At 40.4% G+C, this 13201-nt stretch overlaps 1 pseudogene; it reads right to left on the reverse strand.

Moving 5' to 3' along the window:
• Positions 1-1203: 1203 nt before the first annotated feature.
• The window catches only part of LOC102851662, a 31208-nt pseudogene continuing 19210 nt past the window's right edge, over positions 1204-13201 (reverse strand).

Raw genomic sequence — 13201 nt, forward strand, 5'->3', positions numbered from 1 at the left:
TATGCTAAGCAAATTATTCGAGAAACTGAACTTTATGAAGAAGCATGTGGCATTAGGATTGGAAGAAGATTATCAATTTACATTATAAAGATGACACAGCCTTAATTGCTGAAGGTCAGGAGGACTTGAAATGCTTCCTGAAGAAGATAAAAAACTACACCCTTCAGTATAGATTACATGCAAACATCAAGAAAACAAAAATTCTCACCACGGGACTGAAATGTAATATGATAGATGGAAAAAAAGACTGAAACTGTCAAAGATTCTATCTTACTTGGGTCCACAATCAACACCCTTGATATCATTAACACAGGAGATGTATAGCACTAAGGAAGTCTGTAGTCAGAGATCTCCCTTTCTAAACTATTGAGGAGCAATGACAATAGTTTGAAGACCAAGGTGCTCCTGATTCAGGACATAGTGTTTTTAATCACTTTCTATGCATATGAGAATAAATGATGAATAAGGATGACAGAAGAAGAACTGATACCATTGAATTGGTACTGAATAACCTGTCAAGAGAACAGACAGATGTGTTTTGGAGAAAGTGCAACCAGAATGCTTCTTGGAGACAAAGATGAGAAAACTTAGAATCATGTATTTTGGACACATTACTAGGAGAGGCTATTTTTTGGAGAGGAACATCATGCTTGGAAAGGCAGAGGATCACACACACATTTTCAACAAACACAGATTGAACATTTCAGACACAAATGTGACAAGGTGAGTTTATTTGAAGAACAGGAACATCAAGTTCATATTGTACCCACATGTAAAAGAGCACACATGAGCTCCCTAGACCTCTTTGGGTGTGCTTTGTATCAGAAAGACATGCTTGGGAATCCTCGTTATAAAGGGATGGGCTGATGTTATTCCTGTGAACAGTAACTGCAGCTGCTCTGTTAGAAGACATTAAGCAAGCATGAAGTTCACTCCAGGAGCCCAATGAATCCTCGTTATAAAGGGATGGGCTGATGTTATTCCTGTGAACAGTAACTGCAGCTGCTCTGTTAGAAGACATTAAGCAAGCATGAAGTTCACTCCAGGAGCCCAATCTGACTCACAAGTTCAAAAACAATTGTAGGTTCTCCCTTTTAAATCCATGAAAACAGAGAGGAATGCAACGGATGTAATTCTTCAGGTGAGCCAAAAGCTCAGTTATTTGTCACTAAACAGACAAAGACAAGGGCTAAGAGGGTCTAGCTATGGAGATGACTTCTTCCTCAAATGGGATCTCTAATGTCTATCAAAACTTGAGCTCCTGCTGAATCTTTTCCCACAACAGGGACATTTATACGGTTTCTCTAATAAGGGGACATACTGATATTTTCTAAAGATGGACTTAAAGAATTCTTTTAACAGAGGGTTATTTTTAGGGTTTTCCTCCTGTGTGGACTCAGTGGTCTCTAAAAAAGCTTCAGCTGTCAATGAAACTTTTCTTAGGGAGGACAATTAAAGGGTTTCTCTCCTGTGTGGACTCTCTGGTGTCTATTTAAGCTGCCTTTCCACATGAACCTCATTTCACAGAGAGGGCATTTATAGGGCTTCTCTCCTGTGTGGACTCGCTGGTGTTTAATTAAGGCGGATTTCTGAATAAAACTCTTTTCACAGAGAGAACATTCATAGGGTTTCTCTCCTGTGTGGACCCGCTGATGTATATTTAAGGTGGACCTGTGGACAAAATTCTTTTCACAGAGAGGACATTTATAGGGTTTTTCTCCTGTGTGTACTCGCTGGTGTATAATTAACGTGTACCTCTGAATGAAACTCTTTTCACAGAAGGGACACTTATAGGGTTTCTCTCCTGTGTGAACTTGCTGGTGTCTATTAAAGTGGGATCTCTGATTGAAACTTTTTTCACATAGAGGACATTTATAAGGTTTCTCCCCTGTGTGGATTTTCTCATGGCGGCGTAATCCAGAAAAATTACTGAAGCCTTTCCCACAATGATTGCACTTGCAAGGCTTCTCTCCTATGTGGATTCTCTGATGCTTCACAAAGTCTGACCTCCGCAGAAAGGCTTTCTTGCATGTGGAACACTGAAAATACATCTCTCCAGTATGCATTCTCTGATGAAACACAAGCTGAGAATTCCTATAGAAGGTTTTCCCACACTCTCTCCAGGTGGGGAGCTTCTGGGTCTTGGGAGGTCTCAGCTGGTCCTTGTGGGGAGCCTCTTGCTTCTGTTCAAGCCATAGCACAGACAGATGTCTTGGGTGAGAATCAGGCAAATGTTGGTTTAGCTGTTTCCCAGAAACCCTTTCCTGAGGAAAGAGCTGCTTCCTTCCCTCCTTACCTTGGAGGTGTCCTTTTACCTTAGGGAGATAATCTTCCCCAAAGCACCTTTGTTCATTCTCAACAAAGAAGCCACTCAAAGAACTCTGACAAGGGGCCTCTCCTGAGACGTGACATAGTTCATCTGGAGGCTCCTGGTCCCAACAGCTTTCCAAGTTTAGATTCTCTTGGCCACTCTCCTGTCTGTCTCCTACAAGAAGAAAGAAGATCAGAAATATTGTAGTACATTTTACACTGTCTTTCTTTCTTCATATGCAAAGTAAAGAGTATCATAAAGCATCAACTCATTTACCAAGAGGATAGCAATGAGCAAGGGGTTAAAAACCATCATCCATACTGAAGGCCTGGCACTATATTTGCTTGCCCTCCATTCTAGATTAAATTTTCCACTCTTAAGCTAGGAGATATTTTGAGAAACCAGTTAAAGTGCACAGGAACTTTATTGGCTTCCCCACAAAAAAACGCTAATAGAATTATACTACAAATACAACTCTCCGTCAAGCTTGAAGCAACAGAAAGTAAATATGACATTCACAAGTTTACATTCTCTCATTCATATAATAAAAAAAATCATTGAAATGTCATATTTGTCATTTTACCATTGAGAAGTTGTGACGCTATGGTAAAAAGTAAATACTTTAGGGTGTTGTTTAATCCAACATTCACATGTATTATTAATTCCCAGAAAACATTAAAATATAATGTTTAAAAATACATATAAAATATAAAATATGGAGTTTGGCTGTTTGCTGCATCTGGACAGCAGTCCTGATGGGCATGTAAGGGAAGTTTTTGGGGTCATGTTTGATGTGTATTACTGTTCTTTTCCCCTTAAAAGCGGGTGTCCTTGAGCCGTTGCCTAGGGTGGAAGTCTGTTCAAAGGTGTGGCTTTAAAACTCCGCAGGAACCCTGGGCCTGCAGCCCTCAGACCAAATTGATTAATTTTCAAATGAATATTCCTTGAATGACAGTAATCTTTTGTCTGTTTGCTGAACTGAACAACTTGGTGTTGCTGTAATGCTGCACACTGTTCCATACGCTTGTCAAATACCATAATGGTTACCCATTATGTACAGTGTTTGGATGAGCTTTCAGATTGATTTATGCTGGGAAGGCATCCACTTCCTAAACTAGATGCCTCTGGAAACTCTACTAAGTCTCTAAACTCTATAAATGTACAGAAATGATGTTAGTTATAGTTTATATGGTATTCTCAATACTCTTCTCCAGTGCCACAGCTCAAAGGCATCAATTCTCCTTCTATCCTCCTTGGTCACTGTCCAACTCTCTGATGCATAACAAGTGATTGCGAAGACCATGGCCTGTATCAAACGCACCTTAGTCTCCAGAGAGACACCATTGCTCTCCAGTACTTTGGAGAGGTCCCTAATAGCAAACTTTTCCATGGCAATGCGCCTTTTAATTTCCTGGCTACTGGTGCCAAGACGGTTGACTGTGGAGCCAAGCAAACTAAACCTGTGAACAATCTCACTCTCTTCACCATCCATCCTGATGCTGCCAATTGGTCCAGTGGTGAGAATCTTTGTCTTCTTGACATTGAGCCTCAATCCATACTGGAGGCTGCAGTCCTTGACACTCTGTAGCAGGTGCTTCAGGTCCTCCTCAGTTTCAGCAAACAGGGTTGTGTCATCTGCATAACACAGATTGTTGATAGATATTCCACCAATCTTGACCCCACATTTCTCTCCATAGAGCCCAGCCTCCGGGATAATCTGTTCTGCATATAGGTTGAAAAGGTATGGAGATAAGACACATCCTTAGCGTATGCCCTTCCCAATTTTGAACAATGCAGTGTTCCCTTGCTCTGCTCTGATGACTGCCTCCTGGTCCAAGTATAGGTTTCACACTAGAACGATCAAGTGTTCTGGAATTCCAATTCTTCTCAGAGTCAGCCACAGTTTGTTATGATCCACACAGTCAAACGCTTTTACATAGTCAATGAAACACAGATAAGACATTCCTCTGGTATTCTCTGTATCATGGACTGCTAAGAAAACAAAGGTTCATCCTGGAGAGGGTTAAACTGGGCTGCTCCTTGGAGGCAAGGATTCTGAGGCTTCATCTGACATACTTTGGACATGTTGTAAGGAGGGACCAGTCCTTGGAGAGCGACATCATGCTTGGGAGGGTGGAGGGACAGCGCAGGAAGGGAAGACCCTCTATGAGGTGGATTGATTCAGTGACCTGGGGTAATTGGGGTGGGTGTGTCGGAGACAGTGAGATTGGCACAGCACAGAGCAGGGTTACACAGGGTCACTATGAGTCACAGGTGACTCAAGGGCACATAACAACAACCATATGAATAGAAGCTAATAGTAATGAAGGAGGAAGTACAAGCTGCACTGAAGGCTTTGGGGAAAGAAAAAAAAACCCCAGAAATCAATGGGTTACAAATCGACTTGTTTCAATCAACAGATGCAGCCGCCTTGAATGTGCTCACCAGTCTATGCCACGAACTTTGGAGGATAGTCTGGCCAATGGGCTGGAAGAGAGCCATATTTGTTCCCATTCCCAAGAATGGCGATCCAACTAAATGTGGAAACTATCGAACAATCTCAATAATATAACATGTAAGCAAAATACTGCTGAATATAATTTTTAAATGGCTGGAACAGTACATAGAAAGGCAACTTCCAGAAGTTCACGCAGGTTCTAGTAGAGGCTATGGCACCAGGGACATCATTGCTGATGTCAGATGGATCCTGGCTGAAAGTATACTGGAGGAAGAATGTCTATTTGTGCTTTATTGACTATTCAAAGGCATTTGACTATGTGGATCATCACAAGTTGTGGCTGACATTGAGAAGAATGGGAGTCCCAGAGCACTAACTGTACTCATGTGGAACCTACATGTTGACCAGGAGGCTGTTGTGCAAACAGAACAGAGAAACACTGCCTGGCTTAAAATTAAGAAAGGAGTCTCTCCATACCTATTTTATTTGCATGCTGAGCAAATTACGTGAGAAATTTGACTCTATGAAGAGGAAATGTGGCATCAAGATTGAAGGGAGACTCATCAATAACCTCCTTTATGTAAATAACACAATCTTTCTTGATGAAATAGTGAGGAGGACTTGAAGCATTTGTTGCTGAAGATCAAGGAATGCAACCTTTGGTGTGGATTGCATCTAAATGTCAAGAAAACAAAGATTCTTCATACCACTGGATTGATGGGCAATGTTGTGATAGATGGAGAAGAGACTGAAACTGTTAACAACTCACCTTACTTGGATCCACAATCAACACCCTTAGTAGAAGCAGTCAAGACATAAGGAGACACACTGCACTGGGAAAATCTGTAATTAGAGACCTCTCCGAATTACTGAGGAGAAATGATGTCAGTTTTAGGACGAAGGAGTGTCTGATTATGCCGTAGTCTTTCTGATCACTTGATACACATTTGAGAGGTGGACAGTGAATAAGAATGACAGAAGAACTGATGTGTTTGAGCTGTGGTGTTGGAGAAGAGCACCAAATATCCTATGGCTGGCCAAAAGAACAAATAGCTATGTCTTGGAAAGGGTGCTCTTTGGAGGTAAGGATGATGAGGCTCTGCCTCACATACTTTGGGCATTTGCTAGGAGAGGCTATTCCTTGGAGAAGGACATGATGCTATGAAGGGTGGAATGTTAGCAGAGAGGAAGATCCTTGACCGGGTGGATTGATGCAGTGACTGCTGCAATGGGCTCTTGTGTGTCAAGAAGCGTGAGGATGGCATAGGATAGAACAGTGTTCAGATCTTTTGTTCAGAGGGTCACTATGTGTCATACCGGACTTGGTGGCACACAACAACAACAACAACAATCTCTTAATTATTTGTGCTGCTTTTATATTTAATATTATTACTTTCCTCATTCAATCATGAATTAAATATACACTAACTCTTATTATTTTATTTTTAGTCTATTTTTATCTTTTTTGATTTCTTGGTGGGAGACTCACCAACAACCTACATTATGCAGATGACACAACCTTGCTTGCCGAAACTCAAGAAGATCTGAGGAGCTTGCTGCGAAAGGTCAAGTAAGTACTATAGTCTTCAACATGGATTGAAGCTTACCATCAAGAAGACAAAGATTCTCACCACTGGGACAATTTGCAGTATCATAAGAAGAGATTGAGGTTGTTAGCAATTGCAGCTTGCTCGGATCCACAATCAATGATCTTAACACCAGCAATCAGGAAATCAAAAGACAAATTGAATTGGGAATATCTGCTATCATCTGGACCTCTCCAAAGTGCTTAAGAGCAACAATTCAGTATAGAGACAAAGGTGTGCCTAGTCCAGGCCATGGTCTTCTCAATTACTTGTTATGCTTCAGAGAGCTAGACAATGACTAGGAATGGCAGAAGAAGAAATGATGCCTTCGAGTTGTGATGCTGGAGAAGTCTTGAACATGCCATGGACTGCCCAGAAAACAAAGCAGTCTGTCTTGAAGAGGGTGATATCAAGTCACTCCTTGGAGGTTAGGATTTTGAAGCTTCACCTCACATACTCTGGGCACGTGACCAGGAAAGACTGGTCCTTAGAAAAGGACATCATGCTCCGAAGGGTGGAGGGACAGCACAGGAAAGGAAGACTCCAGATGAGATGGATTGATACAGTATCTGGGGTAATGGGGGTTGTTGGTGTGTTGGAATTAGTGAGACTGGCTCAGGACAGGGAAGAGTTCAGAGCTGCTGTACATAGGGTCGCTATACATTGCAGGCAACTTAATGGCACATGCATAACATACTCTATTGGCTGTTTCCTATTTAAGCCTCTTGTTTGTTAGAGTCAACATAACCTCGGGAAGTGCCTGTGTATTCAAAGTCGGTTGTTATTATTATATTTTGGAGGAACATTCTTCCAAGTGGTACAGCACTCTTCTGTCAACATGCTGTACTGAAGTAACCTGAGGTTGATGTGATGCTGCACCTTGTGCCATTGGGATGTCAAATGCCATAATGGTTGCCAATGGTGGCAGTGTTTGGAGGAGCTCCCAGTTTAAGACAGGTTTGAAAGCAGGAGTGGTATCCACTTCCTAAACAACATGCCTCTGTAAACTCTATGAACTTTGACAAATGATGATAGTTATAGAAAGGCTTCAGGCCTTTTGCTCATATAGGGTCACTATGACTCATGCTCAACTCAACAGCAATCAACAACAACAAGATCATTATATCAAAGAGCTGCTGAGGAGGTTCAATACACCAACCTTCGGATTATGCCATCAAGGTTCCTTATTTTGGTATAAAATTCAACTGATTGCTGCTGAGTCGGAACAGACTCATGGCTGATCCCCTAACAGAGGTTTAGAGCTGTAATTCACAGGAGAAGAGAATGCCCATCTTCCTCCCTTGGAGCAACTGGAGTCTAACTGGTTGCTTGTCCTTGTGTTGGCAGTGAGACTCTCAGTCAGCCACCAGAGTGTTCTTACATTTGTATAAGATCTATTAAAATCTAAAACAACTTCTTGCCCCACAGTTTTCTCATGTTGCTCATTCAACCATGATTCATGCCTATTGATATATTTCCCTTTTCAAATAAGAACACATTACATTTCTTAATATAGACTGTCTTGTCTTCCTAGGCTTCCTTTTCAAATCCACTGAACAGTGCATTTATTCTCACATAAATATGACAATGGCCTTTCTATTCAAATTATCTGACCTTTATAATACAATCAACAATCATGTGCTGGCCAATAAATTCAGACTTATATTAGCCTTTATTATTATTTTTTTTAAACGTTAGCCTTTTATGGGTTAGAGCAGAAATATGCACCATAAAGTTTTCCATGGTCAATTTTCCAGAAGACTGTACCAGGGCTTTATAGCAAGGGACCCTTTAGTAAACTCAAATTTTCTATTTTGGTTAGCATCAATACTTTTTCTTTTCTTTTTTTTTAAAGACTCAATGCAAGCTGGCCCTAGATTTTTCCAAGTCCTTATTTCTTTGCCTCCAATTCTTACGTGTCCAAGGACAGAAAACCACAGACACACCTTTGTAGAAGGATAGCATCAATACTTTTAACTGTACCACGTAGTGACTTTATACTACAATTGTTTGCCTTCAAGTTGAGCACAACTCATAGTGACCCTATGAAAAAAAGGCCTGAAGCCCCTCTACAACTATCGACATTTATCAAAGTTCACAGAGTTTCCAGAGGCAAGTTGCTTTCAAGGAGCATTTTGGTCACATCTTTTCAAAGACATATCTATTTTATTTTTGGCAGTTCATGGACTATTCAGCAGTAAGGAGCTATATTGCCAACTCAAGGGCACTTGGATCAATGAACTGTTGTTGTATACTGTCAAGTAGGAACCGACCAATAGCTGACCCTCCAGTAGGTTTTCAGAGGCAGTAAACTGCACTGGAGGAGATTGCCCATCTTTCTTCCTAAGAGTAACTGGTGGATTCAAACTGTGTGCTTCTGGTATAGCAGGGTCGTTTCTTACCACTAGAGCTCCCTATGAACAGGGATTTATAAAGAGAACAAATGTTATGAGTGGTTTCCAGCAGAAGCAAAAGAGGAGAGGAAAAAGTAATAATTTTCACAAGCACTGGGTTTCTCTTGATGGTGATGGGAAATTTGCAACAGATTTTGGTGACAGTTGCACAATAGCATTAATGTAAAGATGCCACAAAATGTGCACATTAAATTGGCAAAAGTTTAAATGTGGCGAGCTCTGGTGGCGTAGTGGCAGGAAACTGCACTGCAATCCCAGAGGTGCAAGGTTCAAATCCACCAGATGCTCTGCTGAAGAAGGAGGAACAATAGCCTCCTGTACTAGTCAGATCCGATTTGACGGTACACACATTAAATAGATAGATAGATAGATAGATAGATAGATAGATAGATAGATAGATAAGTTTTTTTAAAGTTTAAATGTATATATTTTTATAAAAGTAACACACTATTAATGTTCAAGTATTCATACACACACATGAAAAGGAATCTTCTAAATTATTCATAATATCTCCCCCTACTGCTTTTGAGTTATTCTCTTATCCATTCTTTGTCTTGTAAGACTAGTTGCACTTCAGTAAAATTATCTTCTTGGCTACAAAGGGATCATAAAATACAGTTACAAAAATACTCCTTCAAAACTCTCAAAAAACCCCTCTTACTGCTGTCAAGTTACTTGGATCCCAATGGAAGAAAAGAACAATATGTCATACAATTTCTTGCCTGCATTTTTTTCTTTTTCCACAGTTCTAGCATGTATTATATATAAAGAAATATATATACACACGTATCTACACCAGTGTCATTAGCCATATAATTGACTGTGATTCAGAGACACTCTAGAAGCAGTGGGACAAAATTGTACCCCCTAAGATTTTAAACTGTTGAGTTTCCTTAAGTAGATCATCAGGTCTTTATCCTAGCTACCTCTGGATGGCAAAGTTTGTTTGTTTTTTTTGTTTTGTTTTGTTTTAATTTTGTGTGTGTGTGTACCGTCAAATCAGATCTTACTGGTACAGGAAGAGATTTCCCCTCCTTCCCCGGCAGAGCATCTGGTGGATTCGAACCGTGTACCTCTGGGATTGCAGTGCAGCTTCTTGCCACTAGGCCACCAGAGCTCCCCTGGATGGCAAAGTTTTAACTAACATACTTTGGAAATGTGCTAGAAGAGGCTATTCCTTGGAGAAAGATGTAATTTTTGGAGGGTCGATGCAGTGGCACCTAGAAACTATCACTATCACCTCATAGAAGCACCTGTTGGTTACTAGCTAATACCTGATTGAGAGGTGGGTTGTTCAGAGCTGTAGTGTTGGAGAAAAAGTATGTAGAAGGCAAAGGGTGTCATATTTTACAACAAAACACGTCCAGGCTTCTTACCCAGTATTAAAATGCATTATTTATATGACGTATTTGTTGGTTCTAATGCTTAGTAGAATGAAGTGACATTAGAAGGTGGTGGCCATCAGGACTGGAGGAAAACCAAGAACAACATGCACTACCTGATGACACATCCTTATCTGCAGAAAGTGAAGACTTGAAACTCTTGTTGTAGAAGATCAACACTACAGCCTTCAATATGGATTGTATCATGGTATTAACACAGTAAAAATCCTCACCACTGAATCATAGGTTACATCATGATAGATGGGTAAAAAACTGAAGTTGTCAATTATTTAGTTTTATTTAAATCCATCATCAATATGCATGATAGCAGAACTCATGAAATAAAAAAGACATGTTGTGTTAAGAAAATCTGTGTCAAAGACCCCATCAAAGTACTAAAGAACAAGGATATAATTTTAAAGATTAAAGTGTACCTGTTTCAAATGATAGAATTTTCAATTGTTTTCTATACAATTCAATTCAATTTCTATTCAATTGTTTCTTATCTGAATAAGAAATGAATAAGGAAGAACAACAAAGAATAAAAAGCCTTTGAGTGATGGTGCTGGTGAAGAGTACTAATTATTTATCCCATGGATGACCAACCAGTCCTCTTCTGTCTTGGAAAAAGTACAATCTGGGTGTTCCTTAGAGAAAAGGATGGTGAAACTTCATCTCATAAGCTTTGGGCATGACACCAGGAGGCAGCTAGTCCTTGGAGAAAGACATCATGCTAGGAAAGGAGGAGGCTCAGCTACAGAGAGAATGAACATCAACAAAATGGACTACAACCACCTCTATAATAATGGGTTGGAACATGGTGAAGGTTGTGAGGATGGCACAAGATAGGGCTAGATTCAGATCTGTGGGTCACAGAGTGGCTATGAGTTGTAATTCACTCAACAGCACATAACAAGTACAACAACATTGTTCAGTGAAAGTTAGAGATTAGACAAAGCCCTTTTTCTTATTTGCTTTATTATAGAGTGAGTTGGTTACTGTTCATTATAATTATAAGAGAAGACTGCTATGAATAGTCATGCCACAAAGGAGACTGATGGCTATTATATAACCTTTCTTTTTACATGTGTTTGTATCTATCTCAATCTATGTTATTGTTTTTCTTGCTTGTGACTCACAGCGACCAAATGTACAATAGCTCTGAACCCTGCTCTATCCTGTGCCAGCTTTATTGTCTCTGACGCACTTATCTCTATTATCCTAGTCACTGAATCAATCCATCTCATTGAGGGTCTTCCTCTCTTGTGCTGTCCTTCTACCCTTCCAAGCAAGATGTCCCTCTAACAACTGGTTCCCCCTTGTAACATGCTCAAACTATGTCAGACAAAGCTTCAGAATCCGTGGCTCCAAGAAGCAGCCTGGTTACACCTTCTCTAGGACGAACATCTTTGTTCTTTTAGCAGTCCATGGTATATGCAATACTTTTCTTCAGTACCAGAGCTCAAAGGCATCAATTCTCCTTCTATCTTCCTTAGTCATTGTCCAGATTTCTGATGCACAGCATGTAATTGAGAAGAATATCGCCTGGATCAGGCATACCTTGGTCTTCAACTGACACTGTTGCTCTTTAGTATTCTGGAGAGGGCCCTGAGAGCAACTTTCCCAATGTAGTTAATCTTTTGATTTCCTGGCTGCTGGTACCAAGAGTGTTGATTGTGAATCCAAGCGAACTAAAAGCTGTTAACAATCTCAATCTCTTCACCATCTATCATGAGACTGCCAACTGGCCCAGTGGTGAGAATCTTTATTTTCTTAATGTTAAGCTTCAGTCCATATTGAAGAGTGCACCAAATCTCTCAGGTCCTCCTCACTCTCAGCAAGCAAGGTTGTGTCATCTGCATAATGGAGGTTGTTGATGAGTCTTCCTCCATTCCTGATGCCACATTCCTCTTCATAGAGCCTAGCCTTCCAGATGATCCATTCTGCATATAAACTTAAGAGGTATGGAGAGAGGAAGCACCCTTGGCATACACCTCTACTAATTTTGAACTATGCAGTGTTTCCTTGCTCTGTTCTGACTAGTGCCTCCTGACCCAAGTATAGGACTCGCATAAGCAGAATCAAATGTTCTGGGGTTCCCATTATTCTCAGAGTTAGCCACAGTCTGTTGCTGTGATCCACAGTCAAATGCCTTTGCATAGTCAAATAAAATACAGATAGACACTCCTCTGGTACTCTCTGCTTTCAGTCAAGATCCATCTAACATTAACTATAATAACCCAGCCAGCACTTCTGACAGTTCTCTGTTGACGTGCTGTTCCAGTTGTTTTTGAATAATTTTCAGCAGAATCTTGGATGGATCTGCTCAGTTGTAGTATTAGTGATGGTAGATCTCATCAGGGTTTTTTTGAGCTGTTGACTCATGTAATTAAGAGCTGAAGAAATCAACTCACATTGATCTGCTGTCTTCTAGCTTTTCTGTAAAATCTGACAGCTTTTCTTCAGTGAGAATTTACATTGCTATAGATTGAGACAGTGTATTTCAAGATGGATCTAGAAATGACTTCATATTGAAATAACACTGTTTCAATCTATAGCAATGTAAATTCTCACTGAAGAAAAGCTATCAACAATTTTATAGAAAAGACAGAAGATTGTAAATCAATGTGAGATGATTCCTCAACTGTTAAATATGAGTCAACAGCTCTAAAAACACTGATGAGAAGATCTCCTATAAATATTACAACTGGGGAGATCCATCCAAGCTAGTTATAACAAAGGAATAGAAATCAAAGAGTAACCCCATAAACCACACCTACCTTAATAAAGGAAGGTCAGAAATGTCTCAGGACCAAAAGAAGATGACTTACCTCTGAAGATGGGTGCAGGGATCTTCTCACTGGCATGAAGGGGGAGTCCCACTGGCTCTTCCCCATTCTCTGCTGAATTAGCTGGGTCAGGTTTGGGACTGGAAGTGCCTGGCATAGAGAGAGATCAGTCTGTGAGCCTGTGTGAGCAGGGATGACCTAGAGTGTATGCTGTGTCTTTCAAAGGATCTTCCTAACCAACATGAAGGGAGTCATGAAGTC

Source organism: Elephantulus edwardii, unplaced genomic scaffold, assembly GCF_000299155.1.
Source record: "Elephantulus edwardii isolate Elephantulus edwardi_28Jun2011 unplaced genomic scaffold, EleEdw1.0 scaffold00286, whole genome shotgun sequence".
In the NCBI taxonomy this organism is placed as follows: domain Eukaryota; kingdom Metazoa; phylum Chordata; class Mammalia; order Macroscelidea; family Macroscelididae; genus Elephantulus; species Elephantulus edwardii.